Genomic DNA, 18,253 nt, shown 5'->3' with positions numbered 1-18,253 from the left:
GTCAAGTCATCAATATATATGAAGAAGAGCAAAGGGCTAAGTACGCTGCCTTGCGGCACCCCAGAAGCAAGGTAACAAAGCCATGATAAATAATTGTTCATAACTGTGAACTGCTGCCGAAAAGTGAAGAAAATTACGGAGCCATGACGAGGTTAACAAGTACTAATGTTGATAGCTTTAAGATTAAGCGGCAGTGAGAAACACAGTCGAAAGCCTTAGCGAAACCAAGAAACAGGCAACCAGTCTACTGGTTACTGGTTAGGCTACTGTTCACGTTATAATGCAGGTCACTAGTTCAAAAAGCTTTGTTTCACATAAAAAAAACTTTCCTAAATTCATGTTGATTAGTGAAAAAGAAAATGGTATACACTCTAGATGTGAGCAAATTTTAGATGCGATTGTACATTCCAGCATCTTGCAACAAATGCACGTCAAGAAAATACGGCGGTAGTTAACGGGAGAATGTTCCCGCATCGAGCGTCGGCGTCGGCGTCGGCGTCTTCCCTCGACGTAACCGAGCGAACGAGCACAGCAGAATGATGAAAGAGCGTACGCGGAGTGCGGATGAAAGACGGCGATAGCGAAGAGAGCGCGAGGAGGAAAGCGGAGGAGGACGGAACGGTGAGAGCGTAAGAAGAAAAGTGCAGTGCCACCGCACGACGGGCTTTGCGGCTATAGCGATGGCTGCGAGATTGAGCCAGAATAGCGCGCGCCGTCTGTATGGAAACAAAGCACTGCATAAGCAGAGGTCTGTCTGCGGCAGCTGTCGTTAACCGCGCCCACGCGTCACGATTAGCGAGGCAATCGCGCCACACTTCGCTCCACTTGCAACGTGCCGCGCAAGACCGATTGTCCACGACTGCCAATATATGGTGAAATCAAAACGCATATACAGCTGCGCTCAAATTTCCCATTAGGGAGTATTGTAATCATCGGTGCTTTTTTTTATTTCCACTTTCATGAACAGGCATTCTCTCTGCTACACTCCAGTCATTATAAAACTACGCGTGATTGTCAAAAGACGGGAATACGAGCCCTCGTTCGAAAGTGTTTTTTTTTTTTGTCACTGGCCGGGCGCCTTGGCTAATAGAATGTCCAGCATCAGAATTGGTTGGAATTTTCTTTTGCCAACAACTCTAGCGTGAGAGCTTTTTTGTAAATACGGGCCCGTGTGTCTGGCGTAGCCGTCAATCTCTTACCCGTCATTTCTAACATTTATGTTGCCTTTCCACCGTCTTCTTTGTGATTCCCACTGTTGATCTCTATTCACTCCACCACTCCCTAAAATAGTGACATGTCGGAGCTACGGAAAACCGAGATAACTAAAAATAAGTAAAATCAGAACCAGGCTACAGAGGGAAAAAGTATTCCGAATCCTTGAAACTCATTGTCGGCACTGCGAGGAATATGTTTGCTCCTTGGCTTTAGACAACAATTCATCATATTATTGAGGACGCCAAAAAAGAGCAATTTTGCCCGCTTGGCACATTGACCATTGACCCACAGACCATTGACCCATTTACAGCATACTCGTTTGTTATGTATTCAACGAAAGGACAAACGTTCACTTGCGTCGGTTGTGACCAAATAGTGTACAAAATAAAGCGCATGTTGAGACGTTTTTACAGTGTTTTATACTTTCTTCAGTGTTAAGTACGGTGGAACCCCCTTGCCACTTTAAGCGCAGACTGCTGCGCCCGAATGTGCTTGGACGCAGCAGCAAGAACAGACACCAACATCGTCCGGCCGGGCCTTCCGCTGTAGAGCTCAGCGAACTTTTGGATGTAATGGTTGCGTGTTTTGCGATGCGCTTAAACATAACAGGTGGTTACGACGCTCTGGGCCATACTCTTTAATTTTGTTTGCTTCATTTTCCATTCGATTTTCTCTCTGTCATGAGCACACACGAAGCCTTACCTCAGCTATCATCGGTATCGGCCACTCAGTGACATGGATGACAAATTATCTGGGGCCCAATTCACGAAGCTCTTCGTTCGTAAGTGTTCTTTGCCACTGGCTGGCCGCCTTCGCAGACGATATGTCCAGCATCACGATCGGCTCAAATTTTATTTTAATAACAATTCTAGCGCAAGAAATATTTGTGAATACAGGTGCTGAATCGGAACAAAAGAATCCATGCCAAATTCAATCCTAATTCATAGGCGCGCTTGGAAAAATGTCACTCTCACTCATCGCACAAAGTCTATCTCTCGAGCCATCGCATCAAGCCTCCGCCTCCCCCCCCGCCACCCACATGTGTATATATATATATATATATATATATATATATATATAGCTTGGAAATGTGCAGGCGCACGCAGAAAAGCAAAAACAAACATTTAATTTCGACGTTTCGGCTTTTACTGCAAATGGCGCTAGACGGAGAGCTGCACTTCGCAGTGCCGCATCCGTAATCAAGTAAATTCAACGAATGAAACCACCCGGTATTTCGGACTACGTGACCACACTGAAATGTAGACGTAAATAGTTTTTCATGACGATTCCTTTAACTTTCCAATGTAAAGATGTGCCGTAAAATTTTTAACTATGAAACTAAAAGATGTAGTTAATTTAAATAGTGAATTGATTGCATTAGTCTTTTTGCAGTGATGTCCGCCTCGCCAGATAATTAAATTGATTCTGATTAAATTTTGTAGGTTTCTTTAAAAGCGTACCAAGTAAATAAAGTACACTATTTACGGGGAGGGTGGAGAGGTGGGTGCAAGAATGGTTAGGACGTAAGTGGAGCCGTCCCTTCGTTCGTAAAATGCTGTCGTGGTTGGCTGCTATGCATCTTCACATGCATGCAGCCATTTGAAGCCGGCCCAAATTTCCACGCAAATTTCTGAGGAAGTAAAATGACTCCTCTTCTCTCATTTCGTTTTCCGTCCTGTCTAGCAGTCTATTTTCTCAAATTTGCTTCGTTGACCACACAATGAAGCTGTGGAAGCCTCTCCACGTCAGAAGGTAGGAGAGGAGAGAGAGGGGGATATAAGGAAGGCAGGGATGTCAACCAGTCAAGAGTCTGGTTGGCTACCCTACGCTGGGGGAAGGGAGAATGGGCAGAGAGAGAGAGAGAGATGGGGGAGGGGTAAAGAGACGTGCACAGACAGTCATTGAGCCAAAGCCGCTCGTGAAAATCAGGCGTTCCCAGAAAGCACACAAAAGCGCCTTCGCTGACTTCTCAGCCGATGATCGGTGGGGACGGGGCTCTAGTACTGTCTGTTCACTTAGAGGACGATCATCTATTTTCCTCAATGTTTTGGACAAATATTGTCTTGGGGCTTGAAACTGAAGACAGTGACACAATAAGTGGTCAATGTCCTCCTCGCATCCGCAAACATCACATGCAGGACTATCGGCTATTCCAATTAGTGCTGAGTGGGCATTCGTGAATGCAACTCCAAGCCACAACCGACACAGAAGAGGCGCTTCGCGTCGGTGCAGTCCAGCCGAAGATCTGAGTCGCAGTGAAGGGTTTAGTCTGTGCAGTATGGTGCACCTTGTATGTGCGGTATTCCGCTCTGCTAAGGAGAGCTTGTGTGCTAGAAGGCGAAGTTCTCTCACAGCGTCGATCCTTCAGAGAAGAATGGGAAGGCAGCGGTCTTGTTTGTTTGACGTCCGTGCTGCCTTATCTGCGTCATCATTTCCAACGATACCGCAATAACCTGGTATCCACTGAAATAAGATATCATGTCCTTTTTCTCTCAAGAGGTGCACAACTTCCACTATTTCACACGTGAGCTGATCGTGAGTTTCATGTTTTTCTGTTTCATCTGGTTTTCTCGTCTAAGCCAGTGGGAAGTACGTGGTGAGATGCTTGTGGCGATCTCACCTCAACGTTTCTTCTGGATTTCTCAAGCTGACAGGCTGCCTCAGCAGACTTCTCGCAATTTTTACAAGGACCCTTATGGGGCCACCAAAGCGATGCCTCGCCGGCGCTCGCATATCGCCTGCCACCCGTGACCCCTCTTTGCAGTTGTTATAGCAGTGCCATTCTTTACCGCTGAGAGCCGTGGCTTGTTAGACGCAATCAAAGCACCCAGGAAGCAATTAAACGAGTAAACACAATCAGCAGCCGGATGGAGGAAGGTGCTGGGGAGGGCCACTGGCCTCCCCGCCATTCCAGTTTTCTCACATCAGATCAGCCGTCCCCCTATTTTGATCTTTTCATGCAACGCTGTTATAACAATTATAGGTTATAACAATGGAATTTTCGTGGCACTTGAATGTTGCTATATGTGGGTTCGACTGTACATCATCATTTTTTGTATTTTGCCATCATCTGAGAAACGACTGTACATATTGCAAGGCCGGCCTTGAATCGCAGAAGACTTCCCGTTTTCGAGGACTTTATGCATTTATCACAAGAAGCGCGTCGCGGAGAGCCGCGAGCTCTGCAGCCGTAGACGTAGTTTTATGGGAAGTCTTGAACTCCTGGGTTATTCCCATTGTTGGTATGACTACAGTGCCACCGGAACTGGTTGATGTAGTTGATCCATCTGCATATACGTGTGTGCAGTCGCTGTATTTCTCGTACAAGAGGAGTAAAGTAAGTTTCTTGAGTGCTGATGCCGGCAAGTCCGACTTTTTCTGAAGTCCTGGGATTGTAAGGTTTACTTGAGCACGGTTCACACATTATGGAAGAATCGAAGGTTTTGTCGCAGGTGCGTAACCTTGCCTGAGAGAGGCATGGTGCTCGAAGACAGTTGCACTGAATGTCGTGTGGGGCCTTTCTACAGGTAGACTTGCGAGGTGGTGGATGGGGGTCCGGGCGAAGTGTCTTAGGTGCAAACGCATTGTTTCAATGGTAATGTGCGCTCTAATAGTCTAATCTTGAGCGACTGCAATAACTTCAGTCGTTGACTCACTCCGCGGTAGACCAAGGCATATCTTGAGCGTTTGGCCTTGGATATTTTGGATTGTATTCAGGTTAGTTCTGCAGCTGTTGGAGAAGACCGGTTGGCTGTACCACAGGAATACAATAAAGAGGACCCTGTACAGTTGCAGCATAGATTGTATTGACACTCCCCAGGTCTTTCCTGCTAGAAACTTGAACATATGGCAAATTCGTGTCAGGCGTTTTCTCACATAATTCACATGAGGAGTCCAGGAGAGATTTCCGTCAATGACCACCCCCAAAAATCTCTGACTTGTGCTGTAGGAGATCAGCTGTCCGTCGACAGGTATCACGTATGGAGACACTGGTTTTCTGGTAAATGCCACCGCTGCACACTTTTCACATGATAATGAAAGTGCTTGTTGTCGAAGGTAGGATGATGTTAAAGTAGCTGCCTTCTGAAACCGCGTGCGAAGCTGCTGTCGCGTCACACCCGACGTCCGAATACAGATGTCGTCGGCATAGATAGAGGGCCTAACAGTGCATGGAAGGGTGTCGGCGAGTCCAATGAGTGTTAAGTTGAAGAGCGTCGGGCTCAGTATGCCGCCCTGAGGCACCACACGGTTACTGCAATGCTGGGAGGTTCGGCCATCCTCGGTAAGTATGAAGAAAATCCCTTATGTAGATAGCTACTAATCCAGAAACAGATCTTGCCGCCAAGTCCTACTGCCTCTAAGGCGTTGAAAATCGCTTTGTACGTTACGTTATCGTATGCTCCTGTAACATCCAAAAACAGGGCAGCAGATAATCTTTTGCGGGACTTCTGGTGCTCGACATACGTCAGCAAGTCGATAACGTTGTCTATGGAAGAACGGCCACACCTGAAACCGGCCATTGCATCTGGATATACCTGGTAATGTTTGAGGTACCATTCTAGCCGTGCGAGAACCACCCTCTCTCTTAATTTTTCGGTGCAACTGGCAAGCGCAATTGGTTGGTATGATGCAATGTTTGCAGGCGACTTGCCAGGCTTGAGCAGTGGAATTAGACGACTGGTCTTCCATTTATAGGGAAACGTACCTCTCTGCCAAGAGCTGTTGAACAAGAGCAGGAGCAATTTCCGAGCCTCTTCACCAACATTACATAGGGCACGGTAGGTTATACCGTCGAGTCCTGGTGAAGATGAACGCGCGCACAAGGTTGTGCAGCTTCGAGTTCGTCCATGCAGAAAGTACTGTCTATGCAGGGGTCGCGTGAAATCGGTGAATGGTGGAGCGTCGATGTTCCATCGGAACTAGTTTTGCCAGCGGTCCTCCTGCAGAAATCTTCAGCGGCGTCAATCTCTCTGCATTGTTGGCAAAGGGCCAAAGACTTGAAAGGGTGGCGTTGCTGAGGGATTCCACGGAGACCACGAACAGTTCTCCGTACGTGAGACAAAGGTTTTCGTGGATCCAAAGACTCGCATAATGACGGCCATCTTTGCGATGCAAGTTTTTCCATCCAACGCTGAATTTTCTTTTGAGTTCTTCTGGCCAACCGCCAGTCGTGTACAGACTTTGTAGGCCTCTATCTTCGCTCTGCACGGCGAAGAATTGCACGAAGCTTCTCCAGTTCAATGCCGTGTTCAGTGCGTGTAGATGTTATCTGAAGCGAATGCGTGGCAGTCTCTAGGGCATCCTTTATTGTGTGATCCAGGCTATCAAGTCAACAAGTTAGCTAACAAGTCATCACAACATCTGTCTTCGACGATTGATTTGAACACTGCTGAGGATAGGAGCCGACTACTTCAACTAGGAGATGTTAACTTCATTTCATAACATCATTTACAGCAATGAGAATAGCATGGTTACGATTGCACATATCTTAAAAAAACCTACAAATCTAACGTCAAGCAATGGTGAAGCTTTCACTTTGCTGTGCGAAAGAATGTTTATCGCGCTCGCTTTTGTGTGCTCCGTTAATTGTGCACTAACATGTGGTATATTGAGCGCTACACCAAAAAGACGCATCAAGGAACGCAACGCCAAAATATGCTGGTAGAAAGGATTTCTAGGCTACAGTTGGTTTCACATGAGCCTCGATCAGTATGCATTCCGTAATTTCAAGCCTTCGTTAAGGAATGCGTCTGTGCTTCATTAGAGAAACCGAACCCTCTTAGGAGAAAATAAAAGTCAGAGAGTGTCCAGGCTGCCTCACTCGTCACGCTATTGTTTTCACTTGTCAGTTTTGTTTTGTTTCGTTTCTCTTTCTCTTATTTTCTTCCTTTTCTTTTGGTTCTGTATCCTCTTTTTTTCTATTTCTACCGTGCTAGCAGTTAAGAACTCGACAGACGGTTGCTGTGTCTATCCGTTCATCATGTCCGTCTTTCCGTTGCACTGTTGTCGTAAAACGGCTATTTTCTAGAGCTCAGTTTCGTCTTCAACATATAGTGAAAAACCAAAAATGGAAGTTCCCCCACCATCGCCCTAACGATCGAACTAAAGTGCCTGCACCAATGAACAATGTGCAATTGAAAATCAGACGCACTAAACACTGGGACGCGGCCTCAGGACCCGTATTTGCAAAAAAAGAAATTGTTATGCTAGAATCGTTAGTAAGAGCAGAGGGCATGTCAGATTTCATGTTGAACATGTTAACAGAGTTGGTCGGATAATGGCAGGCGTCACTTACGAAATAAATGCCTTGTAAATTTGAACACAGATTTTTATTGGTGCGCAGGAAATCTCTGGGCAGAAGGAAGTGGCATACACTTTGAAAGTGAGAGCCTTCTTGCCACGGATGCTGTGAACTTCCCGGTGAAGTCTTGCAATATGCCACAAAATGAGAATGTGCAGTTATACAATCTGCATACTGCCGCCGAGGGAAGAGGTTTCAGTGAGTCTCTGTCCGCCGCCACCGCTGCTCCAAACTGACGCTTTCTTTAATTTACTGCACTTACTTCGGGAAAAGGGAAACACGAGAAATTAAGAAGACACACGGCTGCGCAAGTCGATTGGTCGGTCGGTATATGCATAGGTCGCTTAAGGTGGCTGGCACTGGCGGGGCTAGCCTGGCAGTCTGGGTCGGCGATTTCTCCACCCTTATCGTAGCTTTCCTCTTCTCAGAAACGTACCGTCCCGTTCACATGAGCTGCAACACAGTGCCCTTGGTCGAAGGGGTTACAAGACTGCTCGATGGCGCGGACATACGAAAAATTGGTTTGCTAAATACCGATAGCTCGAACGGTGTTTAATTTTCAGATTTTTCGTATGTCAATTCCGTCATGCAGTCTTGGGCCCCCTTAGAACATTGGCACCATGTTGCAGCTCATATTGAACGCGACTGTGCAGAGTCAAAAGGAGTCACCACGCGTCCACGAGTTCAGTGTTGCGTAAAATGAGAGTAGAGTACGCGAGGTCTAGTTTCGCACGATCGTTCGTCCTTGGAGGCACACTACCTCTTGCACACACGCATGTGGTAAACCTCTTATTTGCAAGTTGTCAAAAACTTTCTTTTCACAATGAAGCAGCCGGGAGGACTAAATGAAATGTAGCCACGTCACGTCACCAATTTCATTGCATTTGCGCATGATGACTTCGCCCGGTTTTGAACGCCCAAGGTAGCGGGTACGCCGATCCATCATCATCATCATCATTAGCAGCAGCAGCAGCCTACTTTAGGCCCACTGCAGGACGAAGGCCTCTCTCTGCGATATCCAATAGCTCCTGTCCTGCGCCATCCGATTCCAGCTAGCATCTGCGAATTTCCTAATTTCATCGCACCACCTAGTCTTCTGCTATCCTCTACTCAGTTGTGAACTGGTGGCTGATCGGTGCTCTCACTGCTGGTGTCGCTGAAGGCGCTTCTTTTGCACGAACGTCTCTTCGTTCATTGCCAGTGTAGTATGACGATTTATTATAAGACACTAACGTCTCACACAATGGATGTCGCACCGTCAGTACACGAACGCTGATCGCGCGTACAGCGACAGGCGCAAGAGCGTTTTCTTCGTCCTCTTCTTCACTACAAATGCCCCCGGGAGAGAAGATGAACCATCCTGGCGACCTACGGCGTAGGTAGGATCAGGGGGCCATAGTATGGCTTAAGTCGGCTTACATGAACCGTGTCACGCCTGCGATTTCTAAGGTCATGTGATGGCGTCACAGGTTCGACAGCGTAGTTGACAGCGGAGGTACGGTCTATGACGTGGTAGGGGCCATCATAGCGTGCAAGAAGTTTGGTTGAAAGTCCAGGGCTGTGAGGTAGGACCCACAACCAAACAAGCCAACCAATCGGAAAACCTGGTGTAGGCATGCCACTGTCACGCCGCAGCTTTTGGCGACCTTGAGCGGTGGTCGTAAGGGTACGAGCGAGCTGTCTACAGTCATCTGCGTATTTGACGGCTTCCGACACTGGTGTGCATTCGGAAGCGTCGGGTCGGTATGGGAGCAGCGTGTCTATAGTACACGAGGGCTCTCATCCATGTAGCAGAAAAAATGTCGAAAATCCAGCGGTAGCTTGTGTGGCCATATTATAGGCATACGTTACGAACGGCAGAACAGTGTCCCAGTTACTGTGGTGCGCGGCGACGTACATAGTCAACATGTCACCGAGTGAGCGGTTCAACCTCTCTGTCAAGCCGTCGGTTTGCGGGTGGTATACGCTGTACACTCGCGGTGAACGATGCTGCATGCAGCGAGAAGGGCTTGGATTACTTCGGACAGGAATCCCCCTGTCGCTGAGCAGTTCGCTTAGCGACAGGGGGCTCAGGGACAGCGACGAAGTTCCGCAAGATGAAAAACGCAACATCGCGTGCCGAGGCCGCCGGGAATGCGGTAGTCTCGGCGTAGCGCGTCAAGTTGTCTACACCTACAATTATCCATCGGTTACCCGAGGAGCTGCATGGAAGTGGTCCATATAGGTCTATTCCAACGCGATGGAAGGGCCCAGCCAGACAGGGCAGCGGCTGTAACTCACCAGGTGGGCGCTGTTGAATTTTACGCCGTTGGCGCGCAGCGCAAGCGACTACGTACTGGCACACGAAGTGATACATGCCGTGCCAGTAGAAACGCTGCCACAGCCGAGTAAACGTTTTCAGAACGCCGGCGTGACCATTATGAGGAGCAGCATGAAAATAAGCGCATATGTCAGAACGCTTGTGTCGTGGTATGAGAAGCAGACATTTGCGACCATCAGGCAAATATTTTCTACGGTAAAGGACGTTGTCGCGTACAGCGAAGTGAGCGGCTTGGCGACGACGTGTTCGAGAAGAGGGTGTGAAGGATGGATCGCGGATTAAATTCAGCAAGGGATAACACGCTGCTCGTCCGGCGTATCAGCGACGTTGATGGGTGACATGGATGCGAAGGGCGTAGACACTAAAGCCACATCACAAGGTATCGGCGATCGCGAAAGCGCATCGACGTCAGAGTGCTTCCTACCCGATCGGTAGACAATGCGGATGTCATATCCTTGTAAGCGAAGTGCTCATCGGCCTAGGCGACCTGACGGATCTTCTAACGAGGACAGTCAGCAAAGGGCGGGGCGGTCTGTGACAGTGTCAAAAGGGCGACCATATAAGTATGGACGAAATTTGACGAGAGCCTAAGGAATGGCCAAGCACTCCTTTTCTGTTACAGAGTAGTTGGCTTCTGCCTTCTTTAAAGTGCGGCTCGCAAACGCGACGACGTACTTGTCGTAGCGGTCTTTCCGTTGTGCCAGGACTGCACCAAGTCCGATGCCGCTGGCGTCCGTGTGTACCTCTGTAGGCGCGGTGGAATTGTAATATCGAAGAATAGGTGGCGAAGTAAGTAGGCGACGTAGTTGCCTGAAGGCTTCATCACACGAAGGTGACCATGCGGAGATGCCGTTGCTTGCGGTAAGCAAATTGGGGCGCTATAACGTAAAGCTAGGGTCTTATAACGGGAAACTATTCCAATCTGTTTTGATTCCAATCTCCTGTCGTCGAATTTACGTAACCACAAACGCAAGCCTCGGGCGGTAACCAGCAGCGTTGTTCGAAATGCCCAATCAAACGCGCTCTTCGTTTATAGGAGGTCACTTTTTTTTTTCTTTCAAAGCAAATAGCATTGCTTACGTTGAGCAGGTTTTTTTATTTATATAGATTTGCATGAAAAGAGGCGAGGAGCACGCTCAAGTAGAGAGGGGTTCGATAGGGCCGAATCGGCACAGTGAAAGTAGATAACCGTATGAAGAGGGTCGTGCCGGCGTCTACGATTGACCCGCTTCCCCTTACGTAGCTTGCGATGGTTGGTCAAGAATGGCGGCGGCGTGCAATGGAAGGTTAAGAATGCCGCTAAAGCAGATCCTCAGCAAAGAAAGGCCTATTTTATGTCCACTGCACGGCGAAGGCCTCTCCTTGCAATCTCCAATTGCCCCTGTCCTGCGCGAACCGATTACAACTAGCGCCTGCGAATTTCCTTATTTCATCGCCACACCTAGTCTTCTGCCTTTCTCGACTGCGCTTCCCTTCTCTTGGCCCCCATTCTGTAACCCTAATGGTCTACCAGTTGTCTAACATGACCTGCCCAGCTCCATTTTCTTTCTCTTAATGTCAATTACAATATCGATTATCCTCAATTGCTCTCTGATCCACCACCGCTTTCTTTCTGTCTCTTAAAGGGGTGGAGACATGAAAATTTTCGTTCATGCGTTCTTCAATTCAAGCGTTGCGTACTGCTTCAGTAAGCATGATACACACCGCGGGATTCATATATACCCGATAAATAATTTAATAATAGCGTTATTATACCGAGCGATCTCGGTTTTGGTTTCTGGGCTCCGGGTGATGGTATTACGTCATAGGAGAGGAAACGCAACACGGCTTGGTCACGTGGGAATCAAAAAATAGTGACGTAAAACTATGCTGCGTCGTCTGCTCGCGCATACGCGTGCCCTCCCAGCAGAGATAAACAACTGGCGATTCGAAGTGCATGTCGCGATTATTATAATTATTGCGAAGAGCGACAACAACGGTAAGAAAATATTGCGGCTTGTGAGAGTCGGTGATTCATTCCGAAGCGCCGTAAGCTTTAGCTTTGAAGTGAACCGGAAAAGGCCTAGCGACGATATCGGCGGCGCCGAACGATCAGTGGCGTTGAGGCTGCCGTCGGTGCCAGAGTGACCACTCCTCGGTCGCTGATTGGCCGCTTCGCCGTACGGCTACCGCACAAATGGGTCCCGGGCCCGTCCTCTCTACGGCAAGGAAATCTCGCCGTTCGCGAGTAAAACCTCCGTCGCACGGGGCCCCGCGAGCGGCGTGCGGCGAGTTTCCGTGCCGGTAACATGGACGGGCCTTCCCATTGAGAAAGGCCAAGCGAACGAGAGACCGCTCCGAGCTGCCGAACTATGCGACTGGCAGATGCTACGTCAACTGCTCTCCACGACAGCGATGTGCATGTCTCGTTTAGCCAGGGGCCAGGGTTAGCTCGGTTACAGTGTTCTAGAAGCCTGTAGCATAGAGAAAGGATTTTTTAGACTGACAGGGAGCTGAGCTAGTTGGTTAGGAGTCATAATGCAAATTAAGGGGCGATTGCGTTCAGACACGGGCACAACAGGAGAGAAACGGACAACACGAACGCCGCATATCCTGGTCGCTTTCGCAGTCGGCCGGCTAGTGCTGCACTCAACGTGTTGCACTCAAATGCCCGTCCTCATTACCGGCACGGCAACTCGCCGCACTCAGTTTGCCGTTCGCGGGCCGCCGTGCGGCGTTCGTGTTGTTTACTTCTCCCCTCCTGTGTCCGTGTCTGCACGCCTTACCCCTTCTTTGCATTAAGAAAGGATTTCTATATGCCTGTAGCTCGGTCATAGTGGAGGCTATGCTCGGTCGCTCGGCTCAGCAGGCTCCGTAATCGGCATTTCATCGTTATATACTCATCATACGTAACGTCTTTGTGCTAGTGTGCTATGACGTCAATATTTTCGTTCCTCCGCTGTGACGTCAGAACTGCCGCGCTAGCGATGGGTCTAGTCCACGAGAAGGAGCTTTTAATCACTTTTTGGAACTGAATTAAAATTATTTTGAAATGTTTGCAGCGTCCAATACCTCGTTGTGGGGGTCTTTGCATACGGAAGCAGCCTACAACATAATTTTTATAGCCTCAAAATTTGGTGTCCCATCCCCTTTAATCTCTTGACGGTAAGCCTAGCATTCTTAGTTCCATAGCTCTTTGCGCGGTCCTTAACTTATTCTAAAGCTTCTTTGTCAGTCTCCAAGTTTCTACCCCATATGTTAGCACCAGTATAATGTACTAATTGTACACCTTCCTTTTCAATTATATCGGTAAGCTTCCAGTCAGGAGCTGATAATAACTGCCGTATGCGCTCCAACCCATTTTTATTCTTCTGTGAGTTTCCTTCTCATGATCAGGGTCCCCTGTGTGTAATTGACCTAGGTAAACGTATTCCTTCATAGACTCTAGAGGCTGACTGGTGATCCTGAACTCTTCTTCCCTTGCCCAGCGAATGTTCATTGAGGGATAGACCGGGAGGTTAGACAGTGTGCACATCGGCTGGCTACCTTGTGCTGGGGTAAAGAGAATTAAACGTGATAGAAGGAGGCACATGCAAAATAAGAAGAAAAATCTGCTCATGAGAGCATTCGTTGCAGCGCGCCACAATTCACAGTCTGAGCCAGAGTCCAATGATTGTCTTCAAAAAAATAAGTTATGGGGTATTACGAGCCAAAACCATAATCTCATTATGATGTACGCAGTAGTGGGAGACTCCGAAAATTTGGACCACCTGGGGTTTTTCAACGTGCACCTAAATCTAAGTACACGGGTGTTTTCCCATTTCGGCCCCATCGAAATGCGGCCGCCATGGCCGGGATTCGATCTTCTTTAGGAACAGTGTGTCAAGGACATTCACAGAGAAGATGCGTGTAGCATGCAGGGCTGTCAACCATTTCGATGTGAAATCAACTGGCGTTCTTGTGACACACGCCGAGCCACAGGCGGCACGGAAGCGTATCCTTAGCTCGTAATATTCCAGGCGTAAAGACGGAGCTGTAGAATCAGATGCAAGATGTGGAGACAATAGATCATATCAGTGGATACCAGGTCATTGCGGCACTTGTGATATCAACCGTGCGAATGACGCCACCCGATCTGCCCATGATGGTGACCATTGTATAGCACTGCAACAGTACACAACCGATGCAGTTACATAGCTTCGCTCGCTAGCACGCGAGCTTATACTGGCACAATTTACCCGACAGAATTTACAAACACTTGTCTGCATATTTTTCGCACAGAATACAATTTTCACTTCATTAAACAGTTACCGAAAATCCTTAATGAATACATTAACACCCCTAAATTGTCTCGCAACGACCTGAAGGTGTATTTGAACTTGTAGGTGTATATGCTCATAGGTAATTGATACTTTTTGTGTGACAAAGTTTATTGTTTGTATACCACTTTATCACATAGAATGTTAAAATGTTGTTTGCTCTAAATAGGTCACGCACCTTTCTCTTCGTTGTCGGTAAAAAACTGATATATTACTACGCCAGCGTCAATATGACATGTCAGGTACCCTGTCGCTGGCATGATGCGTTCGTAAGTGCGCCAAAACATCCCGTCCTACCTTTCTTTGTTGTTGTTGTTGTTGTTGTTGTTGGTGGTGGTGGTGGTGGTGGTGGCAGAGATGACGACGATATGTTTTCAATTGCCATTTTTGTTCGTTTTACCGTTTGTCTGCCCTTCAAGAGCACCAGCCTTTCTCGCGCTGTCACACGCTATGAGCAGTGAAGCTGTTTACGGCAGCAAGAAGAGCATTTCTAGCATAGACTAGAAAAATAAAGTTGAATAAATAATGAATTACTTACATAGCACTGTCAGGTTAAACTGAATTGGTAAATTACACTTCTGGAACATCGAAGAGGTAAGTCCTACTGTGTGCGGAGCTTCGTAAACCGTAAAATACGCAGAAGCGAAAGACAAGTGAAGAAGCTACCTTGATGTTACTGCGCTAGCAGTGGCATCAAGAATTTTGATGGTACCTCCTCGGGACTAGCTAATAGTTTGTCGATAAATAAAGAATACATTGCATTCTAACAGAACCAAACAATCAACCTAACGAGTTTTTTTCTTTTTAATAGCATTATGTGCACAAAGGCGCCCTCAGCACTTGAAGATACTTTAAATTTCATGACGTCATACTGACGTATCGTGCTATGAAACTGATAAGCGAGATTTTTCGGTTCTCGTAGCGACTAAGTAATATTCCAGAGGAGGAAAAAAAACAACGATGAAATTGGATAACATGACACATCGCTTCGCTATATAGTACATCCTGCCGTCCTCTCTTCGCTCATGTCTTTTGTTTTTCTTTTTTTTTTTTGTAGAACATCATTTAGTTCGCTTTGGGAGCAATATTTATGATAGGCAAACTTCCCTTGTATTTTGTCGGCTAGAAAGTAACATTTTTTCTGCACAGATAATTAAATACTAAGTCTTCGCAGGACAGTTTAAACTGATTCGGTGCTCTTTAATATCCTTTAAAGCGACATTCAGCTACAACCAAGCACTCGCGAGAAGCTAGCCAAGGCAAAGTATAAAGCAGTGGTGACAAAAGAATCCCCTGTGGTACCCCCCGAAATATATGTCTCAATTTACTCTGACTTCCTCCGATCAGGAATAAAATAAGACGTTGGGGAAAGAATAAATGAATAAGACGTAAGACATGAACATCAGTTCCCATAGCTTTCAGCTGGCTGATGATAGCTATACTTCTAGAACACAGTCGCATGCATAGTTTAGAAATGTTCGTATAAACAGCAAGTGTCGAGAAATCGCCTCTTCGGCGGGGTCCGTTGTGACTCATAATGCCCAGTACACTATGTTCAGCGAGCAGCCGCTGCCGCAATCCAGCCACACGCGCTGGCAGTTTTCAATTGTATTAAATAAACAAAATCCTAGTCTTCTGTCCAACTAACTATCCATTGCCGTCACCACGCAAAATGCTGGGCGATACTATGACAAAATGGCACTGGGCGATACGATGCTAGTTCGTTGCATACATTTTCAGACAATAGCAGACAGCCACGCGTGTCCCAGTAATACTGATAGAGTTGATCGCATTAGTACTTTTCTTGTCCGTTTACTACTCTTTTCCTCGAATTCCGCGGCGTCTCGTATGCCTGATGGACGCACGCGGACAAAACAGTAAACGGTTGTGGATCCGCGTGTCCTCGTCGTTCCTTGTGTCGTATTTCGTCTCACCAAAGCAGTGCAGCAAACTCAAGCAGTCGTCTTACCTATATCGCCTCTGCTGACGCCTCGCATATAGGAGTTGAACCAGTGGCCGCAGTATCTTGGACGCGCTGATCGTACTTACGAAAGAATGAATTCCGCATGTGCGCAAACCAACCGAAAAAAAAAAAAAAAACGTTTATGTCGCTCCAAGCAATAGCCGCAGGTGCGGCTCCTCTAACCTGATGTACCGAAACCTTTTAAGCGTAAGCGCATCGCTGAAGGGCCATCCGTTTTCCGGATAAGACCGCGCGTCGATCACGAAAAAAAAAAAAAAAAAAAGAAAGCGCGCGATGCGACTGCAATGCGGCGGCACTTGACCACGCTCGGCTCCGGCTGCCGCGCGACACGTGCGCGCAGCGCGGACACCTTCGAAAAGCGCCGCGCGCCACTGGAGGTCGACAAAGCGCGTCGTGAGTCGACAAGAACGCCAGCCGCGTTCATTAAGAGCCAGGAGCCCGGCTCGTAGTCACGCTCGGGTGGCCCTACGGCAGCCCACCATTGAGGTCACGTCCTTTGGGCGCGTTCTCTCGGGGACACCGCTAAGACCACGGCCGCGCCGTTATCAGCAGACCGGCTGCTGCGCACAAGGGGAGACGCGCGCCGAGCAGGCCGCTGAAGACTGCGGGAGCACGCGGCGCCGCTTCGGCCCGCAGAGCACGACGGGCCCCGATTACGAGGGCCGGGAGTGGGAACGGAAGCCCAGCGCGGATCGGGAAAACTCACACCGCGACACAGTGGCAGTAGTGCGGCTCGAAAAGGAGATGACCTCGCGAATGCCTGCTTCCTAAATTAGGGATATCACTATATGATCAGTGGTTTGTCAGAAAAACAATAAAGCACGTCAAATAAATCGCGATTAGGAAATACCAAGCAGCATGAATTGTAAACTCAAATAAACTCAAATAGTTTATGAACTCAGCCAAATATTACGTGAAGGAAGCTCGGAAATGCAACAATCGCGCTAACAACGTGAAAAAAAACAATAATTACTTTTTATCAATAAACTAAGGTGCGCTAGGCACTAGGAACGAAAACAACGCAGTAAGCATGTTAAACAAGAATAATGACCCAACCAAAGGACCAGCGATTCATTTCATCAAGAAGACAAACAATCGGAAAAAAAAGAAACTTAGTTTACTTTTGTGTTCATGGTAATTGAGATATTTTCGTGCTGCCCTTTCCCTTGCATTTGCGTGCATCTATGTAGGAAAGTACCTCGATGACAAAATGAATGACAACAACCGTATATGTGCCGTCATAAGCGTATTTAAGCGTTTATGCGCTTATGCGAAGCTTTGTCAATATCCACCTTTCTTCGCCCAAGTATAAGGTACTGGAGGAAAGCTCTGCAGGCTTCTAAAATCTTTGTAGTTGAAACTGAACCCGCTTTGACCCAAAGGTCAAAGGCGAGACCAATGTTATACTAGATGACAACCGACTAAGCTAAAGAAACGAATTGATGGACACCGATCACAATAATTACAAGCCTCCGTTCTTCCTCTCAACGTGCGTGACGTTGCATCAGCATCTTCATGGTCACCAGGTTTGTATAGAAAAGCGATCGCATCAAATAAATATTTCTCCAGATCTCTCTCTTTCTCTCTCTCTCTCTCTCGCTATATATATATATATATATATATATATATATATATATATATATATATATATATATATATATATATATATATATATATATAGCAGGGGCGTTTTTCGTTCAATGAGCTACACGTAGGAACTAGGCGAAGATTTTGTTTTCAACAATGTTCGCCTTAACTTTCTGCAACAAACATTTAACCACATAGAAATAATTTGCCATTTTTCAAACCTAATTTCGTTGACATTCCTTGGTTCAAACCTTGACATTCAAACCTTGGTTGACATTCTTAAACGAATAAAAAAAAATTGACTGTTTCTACTTCTGAGACGCCTGTACTATGATATGTCGTCCAGGCACTTGTTATACGCCAATGTTCAATCACAGCACCGCGGGATAACGCCTATTATGCTAAATATGATGGGACGTAATCGGTGCACTGGCACGGCCACTGGATAAAAACAAAAAGAAAAAAAAAAGGCGCGGCCTGCCGCGTTTGTCGTAAATGGTGTGATCCGTCGCGGCGCAGTCAGGCGGGGAGTGTTTTCTGGGATCGGC

This window comes from Dermacentor variabilis, chromosome 1, assembly GCF_050947875.1.
Source record: "Dermacentor variabilis isolate Ectoservices chromosome 1, ASM5094787v1, whole genome shotgun sequence".
In the NCBI taxonomy this organism is placed as follows: Eukaryota; Metazoa; Arthropoda; class Arachnida; order Ixodida; family Ixodidae; genus Dermacentor; species Dermacentor variabilis.
The sequence above is the reverse complement of the archived record's forward strand: the minus strand, read 5'-3'. Positions refer to the sequence as shown.